Source organism: Galeopterus variegatus, unplaced genomic scaffold (assembly GCF_000696425.1).
Source record: "Galeopterus variegatus unplaced genomic scaffold, G_variegatus-3.0.2 Scaffold27, whole genome shotgun sequence".
In the NCBI taxonomy this organism is placed as follows: domain Eukaryota; kingdom Metazoa; phylum Chordata; class Mammalia; order Dermoptera; family Cynocephalidae; genus Galeopterus; species Galeopterus variegatus.
The window spans coordinates 92,161-106,347 of record NW_007726138.1 but is presented as its reverse complement, the minus strand read 5'-3'; the positions used below and the strand labels follow the sequence as shown (position 1 = coordinate 106,347).

Below are 14,187 nucleotides of genomic sequence, written 5' to 3'. Positions count from 1 at the left end.
GAACTGTCAGTATTGTATTTTTCCATTGTAACTTTGGTGGTTCTTCTCACACGAGTACTTTCCCTCACTGCTCATACAACAAGTAGTTTTGAGTACAGACTGTGTGCCACACATTATTCTGGCATTGAGTATCCACCTGCCTACAGACTCTGTCAACAGCCAAGCTACATTTTTGTGGGGGAGGGAGGCAGGGGAGGAGAGAGAAAAATAAATAATAATAGCAACATTGTGTGTGCATAGCCATATATATAATTGTTATTGAGAATGATTAGGTTTAAGAAGGATGGGAAGGGGCCTAGCAGGGGTTTCTTTTATATGATTGTCAGGAAAGACATTTCTAATATGACAATGTTTGACCAGAGACTTGAAGGAAATGGGAGAGCGAGCAGCACAGGTATCTGGAAGAAGAGCAACCTTAGGCAGAGGGACCATAAAGTGCAAAGTCCCTGAGACAGGAACATTCTTGGTCTGCTCAGAGAACAGCAAGGCAGCCAGCGTGATCAAATAGAGCAGGTTGGAGTAGACGGAATCAGATGACCGCAGAGAGCTATTGAGAGAATCATACCTTATTGGGCCTTATTGGCCATTAGTGGATGTGAGCAAAGGAACTTACCAATCTGGCATAGTAAAAAGGCTCATACTGGCCTCGTGTTGAGAATAGGGAGGGACAAGAGATGTAACAGGGAAAAAACGGGTTAAGAGGCTACTGTAGTATCCAGAAGACAGATGATTATTGCTCAGAGCAGTGGTGGTGGAAGTGGTGAGAAGTAGTTGAATTCTAGATATATTTTAGAGGGAGAACTAACAACATTTGCTGATAAATTTTAAGTGGATAAGAGACGAAGAGAGGAGCCAACAATGCTTTAGTGTGTTTAGCCTGGAAGGATGTAGATGCTATTAACTGCAGTTGGGAAGACTGAGAAACAGGGTAGAAAGTGGGAAATCAGGCTTTTGGTTTAGGACATGTTAAGTTTTAGAGGCATATTGCACATGCAAGTGGAGATGATAAGTAGGTAGTTGGATATGAATCTGAAATTCAGAGAAGTTTGGAGTGAATATACATACATGCACGCATAAATATATATGTGTGTATGCACACACATACATACATGTATATATGTACACACACGTCAGTGATATGTAAACACATGAGAATGGATGAGATCAACTAGGGAGTGAGTATATGAGGGTACTTCAAAATGTTTGTAGAAAAATGGAATTAAAAGATTACATGAATGATTCCATAAACTTTTTGATGTACCTTCGTACATTATGAAAGGTATGAGGTCTGAGCCCTGGGGAATTCCAACATTTAGAGGTCAGGGAGAGGAACAAACATCAGCAAGAGAGACTGAGAAGGTACCAATGAGGAGACAGAAGAATTACGAAAGCGTTGTATTTCAGAAGCCCAGTGACACACACATTTCAAGGAGAGAGTTATCAGCTGTCTCAAATGGTGCTGACCCTAGCGAGAGCTGTTTTGATAGAAAGGTAGGGACAAAAGCCATAGTGGAATGGGGTCAAGAGAAAAAGGGAGGAGGGAAAGTGAGCAAGTCAGAAATGGAGCAGAGAGGTGAGGTCAAGATAGGATTACCCAGCAGAGGGAGAGAAGTGGGTGAAGCGAGCCATGCAAAGGGAACTCCTGGAGTGGTTTCCTTGACGATGTAAAAGGAGAGGGATCGCAGAGAGCTTACATGATTGTGGTGGGGTTTTAGAAAGAGGGAGAAAAGTATACTCAAAAGGTGAGAGCCTGGAGGCAGCTGGAGCAATCAGATGCTGAGATCCTGGAAGCAACTGGCAACGGTCACTCAATGACAGCAAAGACTTTGGAATCTGGGGCATTGGATAAAAATTGTTGCTCTTGAAAGAAATAGGAAAGCAGGGAAATATGCTTCCCCCAGGATAGTGTCTGTCAAAGATTTGTGCTTAATAATCATGTCATGAATGAATGAATATTAAAGTAAATAGCTCTTGTGGGAAAATGTGTTTTTGCTTCAGGGGATTAAGCTTGTTGTTTTCTAGAATCACTTTTAGTGTTAAAAGTTTATAAGTCTATGAAAAAAAAAGCCCAATAATACATTATAAAATACAGAGGCCAAGTAATATGATATAAATGCCATCGTTTTTCATCTTTTGTATCCTTGTCAGTCAGTGCCCATCAATCATTGTACTCTTTTTTCACATTGAGTCAAGACTTGTGCTCAGAATCTTTTTCGAGTCAGTCAACCACTACCTTTTGATTGGTTTTGGCATTCAAAATCATATCTGTATATCATCACTAATATTTAAAATGACAGTGACAATTAAGTCTTTCTTAAACCACATGTGAGATGTAGGCATAATTCACCCTAAAATGTGAGAATGCCTCCCAGGCCCCCGACTCACATGATCCCCTTGAGAGTGGGCTGCAGGGAGGGACGTGTGGAGGGACCAGAGCAGCTCAGCTTTCGTTTGTTACTCTTGACCAAGGGGTCCATGGCTTAAGAAGAACAAAACAAAACAAAAACACTGGCCTTACTGAAATTAGTTTCTATTACCTACCTCATATTACTTTGTTCACCAGGCAGTATTCCAGCCACTGATTCAGTTTCCATACATCCTGAAGCTGGAAAGTGATTGATCTTGGTGAGAAGTTTTCAGCATTTAGCCACTAGAATGAAGACTCCTTCTTCTAAGAAAACACTTGCATTCTTTACCCTCTCCTGAATGGATAATTATCTTCAAAATCAAACCCAAATGAAGGAATCAAAGTCCTTCGGTAACTGTTTACTTTGAAGAGACTAGACTTCCCAGAACAGAAACTAATCTGGTCATTCAGGATTGTGACTCGTTACAGGGATGAACTATGTAGATGAATTATCTGCTTAATTGAGGCAGCTGTGAATTTAGGACACTGATCGCATGTGATCAACAGATGCTGGAGTAGTTGTTATGTAGATTGGTGATGTATATGTTAGACCTAAGTAGTTTCCCAAACCTGTATCATTGTAAGGTGTGCATGTGTTTGTTCTCCCTGTGTAGCTTGGATCTTAGCTCAACATATACAGTAGGTCAAAACAAACTCCTTATTAATTTCCAAGAGCTACTTTATGCAACAGAGAGGTATTATTGCTAATAAGAAACACTTTTTCTGGTTTTCTTCTTTTTTTCACCTATAGGTAGCATAATAATGAAACGTTATGAGACATAGCATAATGATGAAACAATTCTGAAAGAGTATATGTCGGGCAGCCATTTGCAGACCCACAATAAGGCAGGTAGCAATCTTAGTGGCACTACTGACTTCCAAAGCAACAGTGAAGCGCTGAAGTGACAGCCATGCAAATAGGAATATAGGCACAAGTTATTTCAGTCTGGCATATTAAATTCACATAATCCAACCCTTGTGATGATAAAAGTAACTGCCCTTACAGTGGGCTCCCAAGTTGTTCATGACTTAGTAGCTGTACCATAAATTGGATCTTATTGCAACTTGGGCCAGTTTGAAGTATATTTAGCTACACTTATTTAATACCTTCAATGTGATAAGTGAGAATTTTTTGTTTTCCTTTGCACAGCTACCCCAAGATTTCAAAATCTACCTTTTATTTGTATTCCCAAATGGCTAGTTGTTTTATTAATGGGTTTATTTCTAGAAGTTAAGGAAATAAACCACCCATTTGGCATCCACTGAAGGAATAACCATGCCAAGATAGAGTGCGTCACTGAGAACACAACCAGAAACACGTGCTTCATACAGGAACTGTGCAGCTTTGCATTCTTTGAAAGGGGTGGGTGGCCAAAGATGCCCTCTATTTTATTCCTCTCTGGTCAGATTTCATGGGCGATGGTATTGCTTTTATTCTGGGCGTAATAATGAGTTTCTCAGAAGATCTAAGAGTACCCCTTTTGAAAGGAAGTAGGGGTAGAAACTTGGGACCATGATAACAATCACTAACACTTATCAAGTCTTTACTCAGTGGCAGGCACTGACCTATGTTCTTTATGAGAATTAAATAATTCTCATGACAACCCTATGAAGCTGGGATGTTATTTTCTCTTTTCTAGAAGCCTAGGTGACTTGCACAAGTTCACTGAGATAATACATGGTGAAGACGAGCATTCAAATCTAGGCAGTCTGCCTCCAGTCTCCACTGAGCCATATGGCAGTGCACCACTGCTCATCAAGATGCATGGAGACTGAAGTAGTGTACTGTGTGATGAACCTACAATCAGAGTAGAAGAAACAATTCCAACTAAGCCCGTACATTTTCTATTTTTTTTTTTTTTTATAAAACATGGACCCCTTGGTCAAGCGTATAGAAGATGTAAGCAGAACTTCTCTAGTCCCTTCATACCCCCGACCCTTCCCATTGCAGCCTTTGAAGGAGCTTCAAGAACTTAAGGCTTAAGATTTAACCCACTCTTGTAGGTCATAGAGAATTCTGAAGAAATACCTCTGCCTCAAAATAGACACTTTTTTAGTAAAAGGTAGCCCAGCTCCCCCCAAATTCATCATCTCTTTCCTTGACAAGACTATGTTGTATAAAACTTTGGCAAATTTGGGCCGGCCCGGTGGCGCACTGGATAGTGCACTGCTTGGGAAGCGCGGCGGTGCTCCCACCCGAGGGTTCGGATCCCACATACAGACCGGTTCCCGCTCACTGGCTGAGCGAGGCGTGGGAGCAACACCGAGGGTTGCAATCCCGTTGCCGGTCCCCGGTCCGGTACGGGGGCGACACTGAGGGTTGCGATCCGTTGCCGGACACGGAAAAAGACAAAAGACAAAAAAAAAAAAAAAAAAAAAACTTTGGCAAATTTGGTCACTGACATTTTTCCTTGCTCCTTTTTCTGACCATCCTCATCAGTTAACGCACTTCTTCTCCTGGGATATTTATATCTTGGATTGGGTAGTAGCCAGGCTTACACTTCTATCTTTGGGCCTGAGAGGCATTCTGTCACTTTAAGATAAATTTGGTCTGTACTTTATGTCTTCTACTCTGTTGCTGATTTTATTAAACTTACTTTCAGAATTCTGCTCAAAGGGTCGCTTCATTTGTACTACCTTCACTTGACTCTCATACTGACAAGAAGTTCAGTTAATTTTGTCAAATAAGGAGGAAATACTATAGTTATTATAGTATTATTGATGTTTTATGTACCAGTGGGCACTGAAGTTCATTAGTCTGATCAGTTCTCTTGTCATGCCTTGAGCACATCTAGATTGTTGCATGTTGAAGGAATTTGGGTGTAATCAACTTTGTAGCCTTTAGCTATTTAGCTGTAGTGAGTTCTCTACCTCTGTGTATGTCCGTTTTTCTTGGTGACTGGTTTTGAGGATGGTGTCAACCGAAATGTTTTGGTAAGGAAAAAGTCCTAGGCTATTTCAAATTGGGAATTGTATTTTAACCTTAGTGTATCACTGACGTTCACTGTTAAGTGTTCATATTTGAACTTCGCATGACACTTTAATATCATATTAATCATGTTTTAGCAATGAAGGCTTTTTGATAGATTATTAATTATGAGATTCTAACACACGTTTCTTTAATTGATTCATGTAAGATGTAATTAACTGCCTTCCAAATGTTATTAGTAGTTATTCAAACATGTAGTTAAAGTGAAACCACATCTCTTTTGATATAAAAACAGTTGATTTTAACCTGCCCTGTCAAATTTTCTTTAATATCTTTAAAACTAATCTGTAAAAATATTACGAGTATTTAAGGACATACTATATTTATTTAATAGTTTTTTTATTTTTATCACACTTTTGTACATGATTGAATACAATAATGTAAGGAATTAAAAATATGTAAGTTGAAGTTATGCTTCAATGGATTGTAATTATATTGGGACCCTCATAGAAGACTGGCATGAAAAAAGATGTTGGAAATCATTAAACATTGCATTATTTTATTTTATAACAGCAAAATAATGTTTTGTACAGTAACAACAAACAGATGTTTTGGCACCTGTGTGGGAGATTTAAAAACGATATTTTTGCTTATCCTCTGTGATACTAGCATCCTTACACTGGGATTCTACATGCAGAGGTTTACTTGCATTCTGTTGATAATACTGTGTCTACATATTACCACCAACTTGTGACATGTGGGTGAACTGGCCAATCAATATCATTGTCTACACGGGTTGTCTATAAGCAGTTCTGGTTCAGTGCTCTTGCTTTGGCTTTTCTAGCTCTCTTATTATCTTTTTGGTACATTTGCAAAAAAGGAGGATGTCAAAATATTGGTGACAATTTCTGCATTTCAGCCTACCAGAGGGGAGTCATCCATCTGTTTTTTAATGTGCATAATAAAAAAATGAATTGTAAATGGTATAAAATAAAAGGTATTTCCAGAATAAAGCCCCCCTCATCCAAATATATTGTCACCTAATTGTTGTTTCTGTCACATCATATTGTCTGCTGATGATCCCTTGAAATTTGTATCTATAAAAGCACAGGTTATTGCCATTGCTAAGTTGACTGTAAATATAAAAGATTATTTAAAACTTTTGGTTAGAGACAGTAGACCAGGAGGAATATGTGCTTGTCTTTCATCCCTCATGAAGTATTTTAAAAGAGATAAACCTTTAACGGAGGAGAGCAATTTGGGGCTGAGAGTCAGCAGGGCCCATAGGGGTTTGAGTAAGAAGAGTGGCTTAAACAGGGATTACTTGAGGGTACCTCTATACCTCTTCCCAATTTCTCTTCCCAGAACAAAGTCATCTGACAAGTGCTTCATTAAAAATGAAACAAAACTAACCTAAAAACTAATGGCTCATCTGTAAAAAAAATTGAATGGATTGACTTGGGAAAGCTAAGGCTTCTAGTGTGGTTACTGATATTTCAGAGTGAAGGGAGTAAAGCTCTTCTTATTCTGTCAGTTTCAGGGGTTGGATAAAACTTGACAGAAGGCTCCCTGCTCTTTTACCTCAACCCTCAAATGGTTGCTTTATCCTTTGCCTTTGATTCCCTCCCCCATGCTGCTCTACCCAATACATATATCCCAGTCAGAATTCCCACTCAAGGAGAGACATGGTGAGAGAAAAGTTCTTTTCACCCAATAGCAGAGGAAACCCACATCAACAACTCCATCTTCCTTCTGTAACTGTGAATGGACTATCAGTGATTGCCAGGCCTACGAGGAGACCCAAGAACATGAAAGCAAAAGATCACATAAACAAGAAAGCTAAGCTGATCCCAGCAGAAAGAATAACAATTCAAGAAATATAGATATCTTATTATTTTATTCATCTAATATCTTCAGAAATATTTGAGAACATATTATATCCACAAAATAAGAATTAGAAATATTGTGATAAAGGAATCATTAGAGAGCTAGAAAGCCCTCTTAGAGAATACAAATATGATTGTTGAAATTAAATTGGTAAAGTTAGAAAACAACATTGAGAAGATCTTGCACAAAATAGAGCAAGAGGACAAATAGAGAAAAATTATGTGGATAAAAATCTATAAGGCATAGATGCCAATAAAAGAGGTACAATCTAAGAAACTGGGGAAAAGATATGGAAAAAAAAAATTAACAAGAAAATAGTAGAAGACAACCATAACCCAGACCTAAAAAAGGATATTTCTCATTTGATTGCTCCCGTACAATAATCTACATCTAGACATATGTTGAATTTTTAGAACACCAGGGATAAAGATGAAATCATAAAAGCTTCAAGAGAAGAAAAAAATGTCTTACAACAGAACACAGATCAGATTTACACCTGACTTCTCACAGGCAACACGAGACAGCAGAAGACAGACCATCATTTTCAAAGTTATGAGGGAAACATCTCTTTTTCAACTTAAAATTGTATCTGCCCTTCATTTTGTAATGGCAAGCTGAAGACATTTTCAGATATTCAGGAACTCAGAACATTTCTCACCTAATCCACCACCAAATCGTGTAGCATATTAAAGACTGCTATAAGTTCTGTACAGTTCCTCCCACTGAGAGATGTGGCCCTGTATCCTCTCTCCTTGTATCTGAGTGGGCTCTGTGACTGCCTTGACCAATTGAATACAGTGGAAGGATGCTGCCAGTTTCCTAGCCCAGACTTTAAGAAACCATCATCATTCCCTTCCTATGACTTGGAACTCTCTTTTCTTGAATTGGCCCCATTTGGCACTCTAGTTGACAGTCCCAGTTGAGCCCACCCTTCTGGTCATCCCCTCCAAAGGAATGTGAGTGATGCCATCTTTGAATAAAATTTTCTTAAGAAACAGTCAAACCACATGAAATTTGAAAAAGCAGAGTACATATTGCCAAGTCAGCAAATTTTGATTTACTTAGGTAAAATATTTACTAATTTGCAGTAATTAACTTATAATTGCTGGACAAAGTAGATATGGAGGAGGCATTCAATTTTATAGTAAGAAAATCATGAGCCTTGTGCTATAGAACTTTATATGCTCTTCATTCTAATCATAGTCCCAACCTACGAGAGCAAATATAGTCCTCATTATAGGGAAACATAAGCCTTTTGGGAGGTAAATTGTAAGGTATAATGACGATGATAGAAATTTTAGGACAAAGGGGTTAAGAATAGAGAGGCCACTTAGGTCATTCTGTCATAACCCTTAATTACTAGGTTGTAAAATTCATACTTTTATAGGCAATGGAAACAGCTGAAGATTTTTGGGATGGTTAACAGGCTCCTTTCAGGTCATACTGGGAATAGGGCAAAAGCCCCCCAACCAGATTTATTGAGAAAGGTCAATTTTTACAGTTGTCTGTATTGGTATTAAGAATACCATTAAGAATAACTATACGTTTTGGAAAGAAAGCACCCACATAAACAATAGGCAGATGTGGGTGGGGATAGCAGGTGTTAAAGTGCAACAGAGCTTCCAGTTTCCATTTCTGGAGCATGTTGGAAACTAGTTTTATTCTTATTAAAAGAACTTTGCAAGTTCTGAGTCTTCCACATATCTATGTGTTTTTATTCCCTGCTTCTTCATACTGATTGTTTATAATCTCTAATGAGACAAGCTACAGAGAAAATATATGCAAACCACATATCTGACAAAGAATTTGTGTCTGGAATATATAAAGAACTCTCAAAATTCAATGGTAAAAAAGCCAAACAATTCAGTTAGACAATGGGCAAAAGACATGAACAACAACAACAAAAATCACTGAAAAGGATATACAGATGGCAAATAAGCACATGAAAAGATGTTAAACATCATTAGTCATTAGGGAAATGCAAATTAAAACCTCAACGAGATATCACTACGTAACTATTAGAATAGCTATAATAAATGATAGTGACAATACCAAATGTTGGGAAGGATTTAGAGACTCTAGTTCATTCATACATTGCTGGTGGGAAAGTAAATGGTATTGCTGCTCTGGAAAACAGTTTGGCAGTTTCTTATAAAACTAAACGTACAACTACCATGTGACCCAGCAATCATCGCTTTGACATTTATCCCAGAGAAATGAAAAATTATGTTCACATAAATGCCTGAACATTAATGTCTGTAGCATCTTTACTTGTGGTAGCCCCCAAACTGGAAATAACCCAAATATTTTTCAACAGATCAACAATTTAACTCTAGTACATCCATACCATGGAATACCAAAGAAAAGGAATGAAATATTGATACATATAACAACTTGGATGCATCTTAAAGGGAGGATTATGTTAATTTTTAAAAAAATTTCAAAAAAGGCACATTCTATGTAACTCCATTTGTACCATATTCTTGAAATGACAGTATTGCAGAGATGGAGAATACATTAGTGGTTGGAGGGGTTTAAAGAGGTGAAGCAGTTAAGCAAGATGTTACCATTGGGAGAAACTGAGTGATGGGTGTGCAGAACTCTTTGCATTATTTCTTACACCTGCATTTGAATCTACAGTTATCTCAAAATAAAAAAGTTGAGAAAAGGGCCTGTGCGTTTTTGTAGCCCACTCAGACAGAAAGAGGCTTTTAAAAGATACGTTCTATAAGGAGGAACTCCTTATCTGGTTCTCTCAGGTGTTATTTCCCAACAGTGATGCTAAAGCTGACATGTCCTGCGTGCTCTGTGCATGCCACCCTGCTAATTCTTCATTGAATGATAGCTTATGCTGTCCTGTATTGTCTGACATATGCATCTACCTCCAGGTTCATTTTATACCGAGCTCCCATTCATTCTTTCTGCTCCAGTAACAGTTGCCTTCTTTCAGCTCCTGAAATGTGCCATACTTTTTCCAACCACAGAACATTTTCCCATGCTATTCCCTAGAACAGTCATTGCCAAATCCAGTTAACCCTTTTCATCCTTTGCATCTTAGCTGTAATATCACTTCTTCTGAGAAGTCTTTCCTGATTTTCCAAATGAGGTAAGGTGCCGTGTAACACAGTCTTATAGTATTCTGACTTGTTATAGCCCTTATAGATGCAATTGCATGCTTTTCTGTGTTATTTAATCTTAATTTTAAAATTGAATAAACTGAAACTTAAAGATGTTTTATAGATTACTCAAGGTACATACCTACTAAGGATCTAACCTCATGCATTTACCACTATTCTCTAAGGCATTCTATGTGTATTACATATGAAAGGATTTTTTACATCAGGATTTTATAAATTTCTTGAAAAGATTTGTTGAAAATGACTTAAACTGTAGAATTACAGTGTTCCAGATGGAATATAGATAGGAAACACACATACAGCTTATGATTCATTTGGCTAAGGATGCAGAGACTAGAAAAAACTAGTGGAGAAATGTAGTATATCTTAGCCTGATGTTCCACTGTTGAGGGTCCTTAATGGGGTTCATGGCCACTTGTGATGCTGCCTGCATGTGTAGGGTCCTGCCAGATCTAGGAAACCACCTGATTCTTAGAAACTTGAACCAGACAGAACCTAAATACAAACTCTGTGTACCAAACATTTCAAGAATTGTTTATGGATGTTGAAATCTTGTCATTTGATTAAACCAAATTTTCTATCCACCTTGAATGTACTATATCTGTTGTGCATTTTTCTGGGAAGATTTATTATTAGGGTCCAAACTGAAAATATGTTCCTCTGTTTCTTGCCACCATATTTCTTTCTGTGTAATACCAAGTAAGCCTTTTTCCTGGCTTTAGAAGCTCAGGAATGTTGCTGCTTAACAACTCCTCCCTGTACAATAGTCTGTGAACCACACGTGTTATTGCTGTTGACAAGTAAGAGAGGTGCTGAAGAGATTGAATCCATTAGTTAGCCTGTTGCATTAACTACCTTAGCAGAAACCAAAATAACAAAAGCTTAAGCAAGGTAGAAATTTATTTTTCTCACACACACGCATCCAAGTTATAGGTGGTCAGGAGGGGGGGAGTGAAGCGCTGTTCCAAGAGGTTGTTCAGGAACCAGCCTTCTTCTTGTTGCATGGTCAGAGGTGGAAAGTGGGAAAGACATAGAGGGCATACTCCTTCCTTTGAAAGGCACTATCTTAAAGTGGTACTGTGGTTTCTGTTCATATCCTATTAGCCAAATTATAGTCATAGTTACACTTAGCAGTAATGGAGTCTAGGGAATGCAGTCTTCAGCTGGGGGCTAAATCCTTTCTATTGCTAAAAAGAAGACAGTGAAAGAGGACACTTGAGGACAACTTATCTCATTTTGTATCCAGGCTGAAGGGGAAAAAACTACCGCAAGAACAGTTAAGAGTAGGCTGAGTTCCTATGGCTTGTGGCAAATGAAGAGAGAGTGTAGGAAACTGATTTGTGCATAAGCACAGATCAACTGGGGTTCATCAATAGAAAGCCAACTATGCAGTTTCTGTACAAAAAAATGACATGATGAAAAGATAATAATGAATATTTAAGAAATCGGTGAATAATCAAAGCTATTCCCTAGCATATTAACTTGATTCTGGCATTACTGATGGAATGGATAGGGACAAACGGAGACTTCTATTTTTATTTCCAGGGAAGAGCCAATGAGAGCTAGCATTGGAGTGTGTGTAGTGAGCAGAGCAAAGACAGGATAGTCATGAGGGACACTGGAGAGGCAGACTCCTCTGATAGGACAGTCAAGCCTGAACTTGAAGTGTCAAACACGTTTCTCTAGGAGAGTATGTTCGTTAAAAGAAATAGGGAAGTCAAGAGGAGCTGGTTTTGTTTTGGGGTTTGTCTTGTTTGTTTGTTTGGGGTCCATGGCAGTCGGGGGAGAAGGGGGAGAAGAAAGTGAGATGTATTTGGTTTTTGACGATTTGAATATGGGATATCAATGCAACACCCAGGTCACTGTGTTCAAAGAAAGTCAGACTGTTGAATGGAAAGTAAGGAGAGCTTCAGAACTTTAAGGGAAAGAGATTTTTAGTTCTTGGTGTCCTTTTTATGAACCTAATAGTTGAAGGCATGAGACTGTCAAGGCAAAGAGAGAAAAGGGTCAACTTTGGGGAGGACTTATGTTTATTGGGAGATAGCAAGAAGAGCTAGGAAAGAAACTTAAAAAAAAGAAAGGAATCCTTATTGATGTTGATAAGATTGTTCAAGAAGGAGAGGAGCATTCACTAGGGTAAAATTTCTAGAGAAAACAAGAACAAGGACATAAGCCCAATTGCTCATTGGTAGATCATTGTAATTTCTAAGAGGACAGTGTTGGTAGAGTGACAGGCATATGGGCCACAATTGCAAAGTTAACTAATGTGCTGAGTGAGTGTCAAAGAGGAGGGGGAGGGAGGATGCTGTGATGATATTTCCTCTCCCTTTTCATTTCAGTCATTAAAATGGCATATGTCTGTCTTTTATTGTGAGGTTTAAGGATTTGACATAGGTTGAAATGTTGAAAGGCAGGGAAGTCTTTGGCCAACCTGTCATGTTTCCTTTAAGTGTTTTGATATGATACCATAATACTACTTCTTTCTCAGTTAGTTGCAGTAGTCTCCCTGTGATTTTAAAATAAGTATACACTTTTATTTTTATATAACAGGATTAGATTGAGAACTCAGTAAGTATAAGTAGGTTATTATCTTTCATATTATGTATTTCCCTTTGATGCAGTGAATTGTCACTAAAGAAATGATCTTTTTCCCTCTAAGTGATTTGTAGTTGGAATCTAGCCAAGTTATTTTAACTCCAGGGGCTGAATACAAGTGGCTTATAAGGACAACTTGAACTTGCCAAGAACTTGGCAATTTGAGTAAGAATTAATTATGGCATTTTTCTGAATATATTCTTAATTATAGTTGTATTGATATTGGCTAAAAGTTTTAATACATTTGGATGAACTTTCCATATGTATAAATGCTTGAGTGATCTGATTAAGCTTTCTAATGAATCTGTTATATATTATAAAACTCTTGCCAAGACATTTAAGAACTCAGTTAAAAAAAAGTAATACATCTTCTTTTGAATTTCAAATATGGCTTAGATTCTGTTTGGAAAATAAAACTAGATTATGATTATGATTAGATTTATGTTACTTTTGAGGGCTGATAGCATTATTGATAAATTGTCATTATACTTCTTTCTTTGTTTAATATTTTTGAAGTACATACTGTATGCCTGGTATACTTGAAATGGGTAGCAAATCTATAATTATTATGCATGTTATTTAATAACTCAGCTGTTAAATACATAGTTGGGTATTTAAGTTACTGAAGCCACAGGAAATATTTACTTCTGTAAGCTTGTTGCCAAAATTTGTGGTTATTGTAATTTATAATTAATAAATAATCATTAAATATTTAGCATGTGTAATACATTATGCTGGGGGCACAGGGAATTTAGAGAGGAACACAAGAATTTCCTCATCCTTAATGGACTTTCAAACTCTTGCAGAAATAAAGAAATGCAAATTTATGGAATGAAACATATACAAAATACTATCAAAGTTTTTTTAAAAAAGAAAAAAGGTCAGGAACAGTGACATTTTATAAAAGAGAGGATGTTTAAGAAAAGGTTTGGCCAATGGATAAGATTTGGGCAAAAGAAATGGGGACGGTTTTCCAGGCAGAGGGAACAGCCTAAACAAAAGCACAGACAAGGAGAGCATGATTGAAATTTGGAGTGGGATAGGTAGACCAGGTGCAGAAGGTAAGCCTGAAGGGTAATGGTGGAAGGTGGGGGTTATTGTAGAAAACATGTCATCCAGAAGAAGGTGTTTACAAGTATGTTGTTCATAAATAGTATGAAGCCATTGTGGTGGTAGTGGTTATTATTATTGTTGTTACAGACATATTTTCCTATGTAATCAGCCTAGTCTAA

General features: G+C 37.7%; 1 protein-coding gene across 1 annotated transcript in view; it reads left to right on the top strand.

Moving 5' to 3' along the window:
- Positions 1-14,187, top strand: part of IMMP2L (IMP2 inner mitochondrial membrane peptidase-like (S. cerevisiae)) — a gene marked incomplete at its 3' end in the record, with an annotated part of 606,103 nt that overhangs the window by 562,400 nt on the left and 29,516 nt on the right. The gene's annotated exons all lie outside the window — the stretch shown is intronic.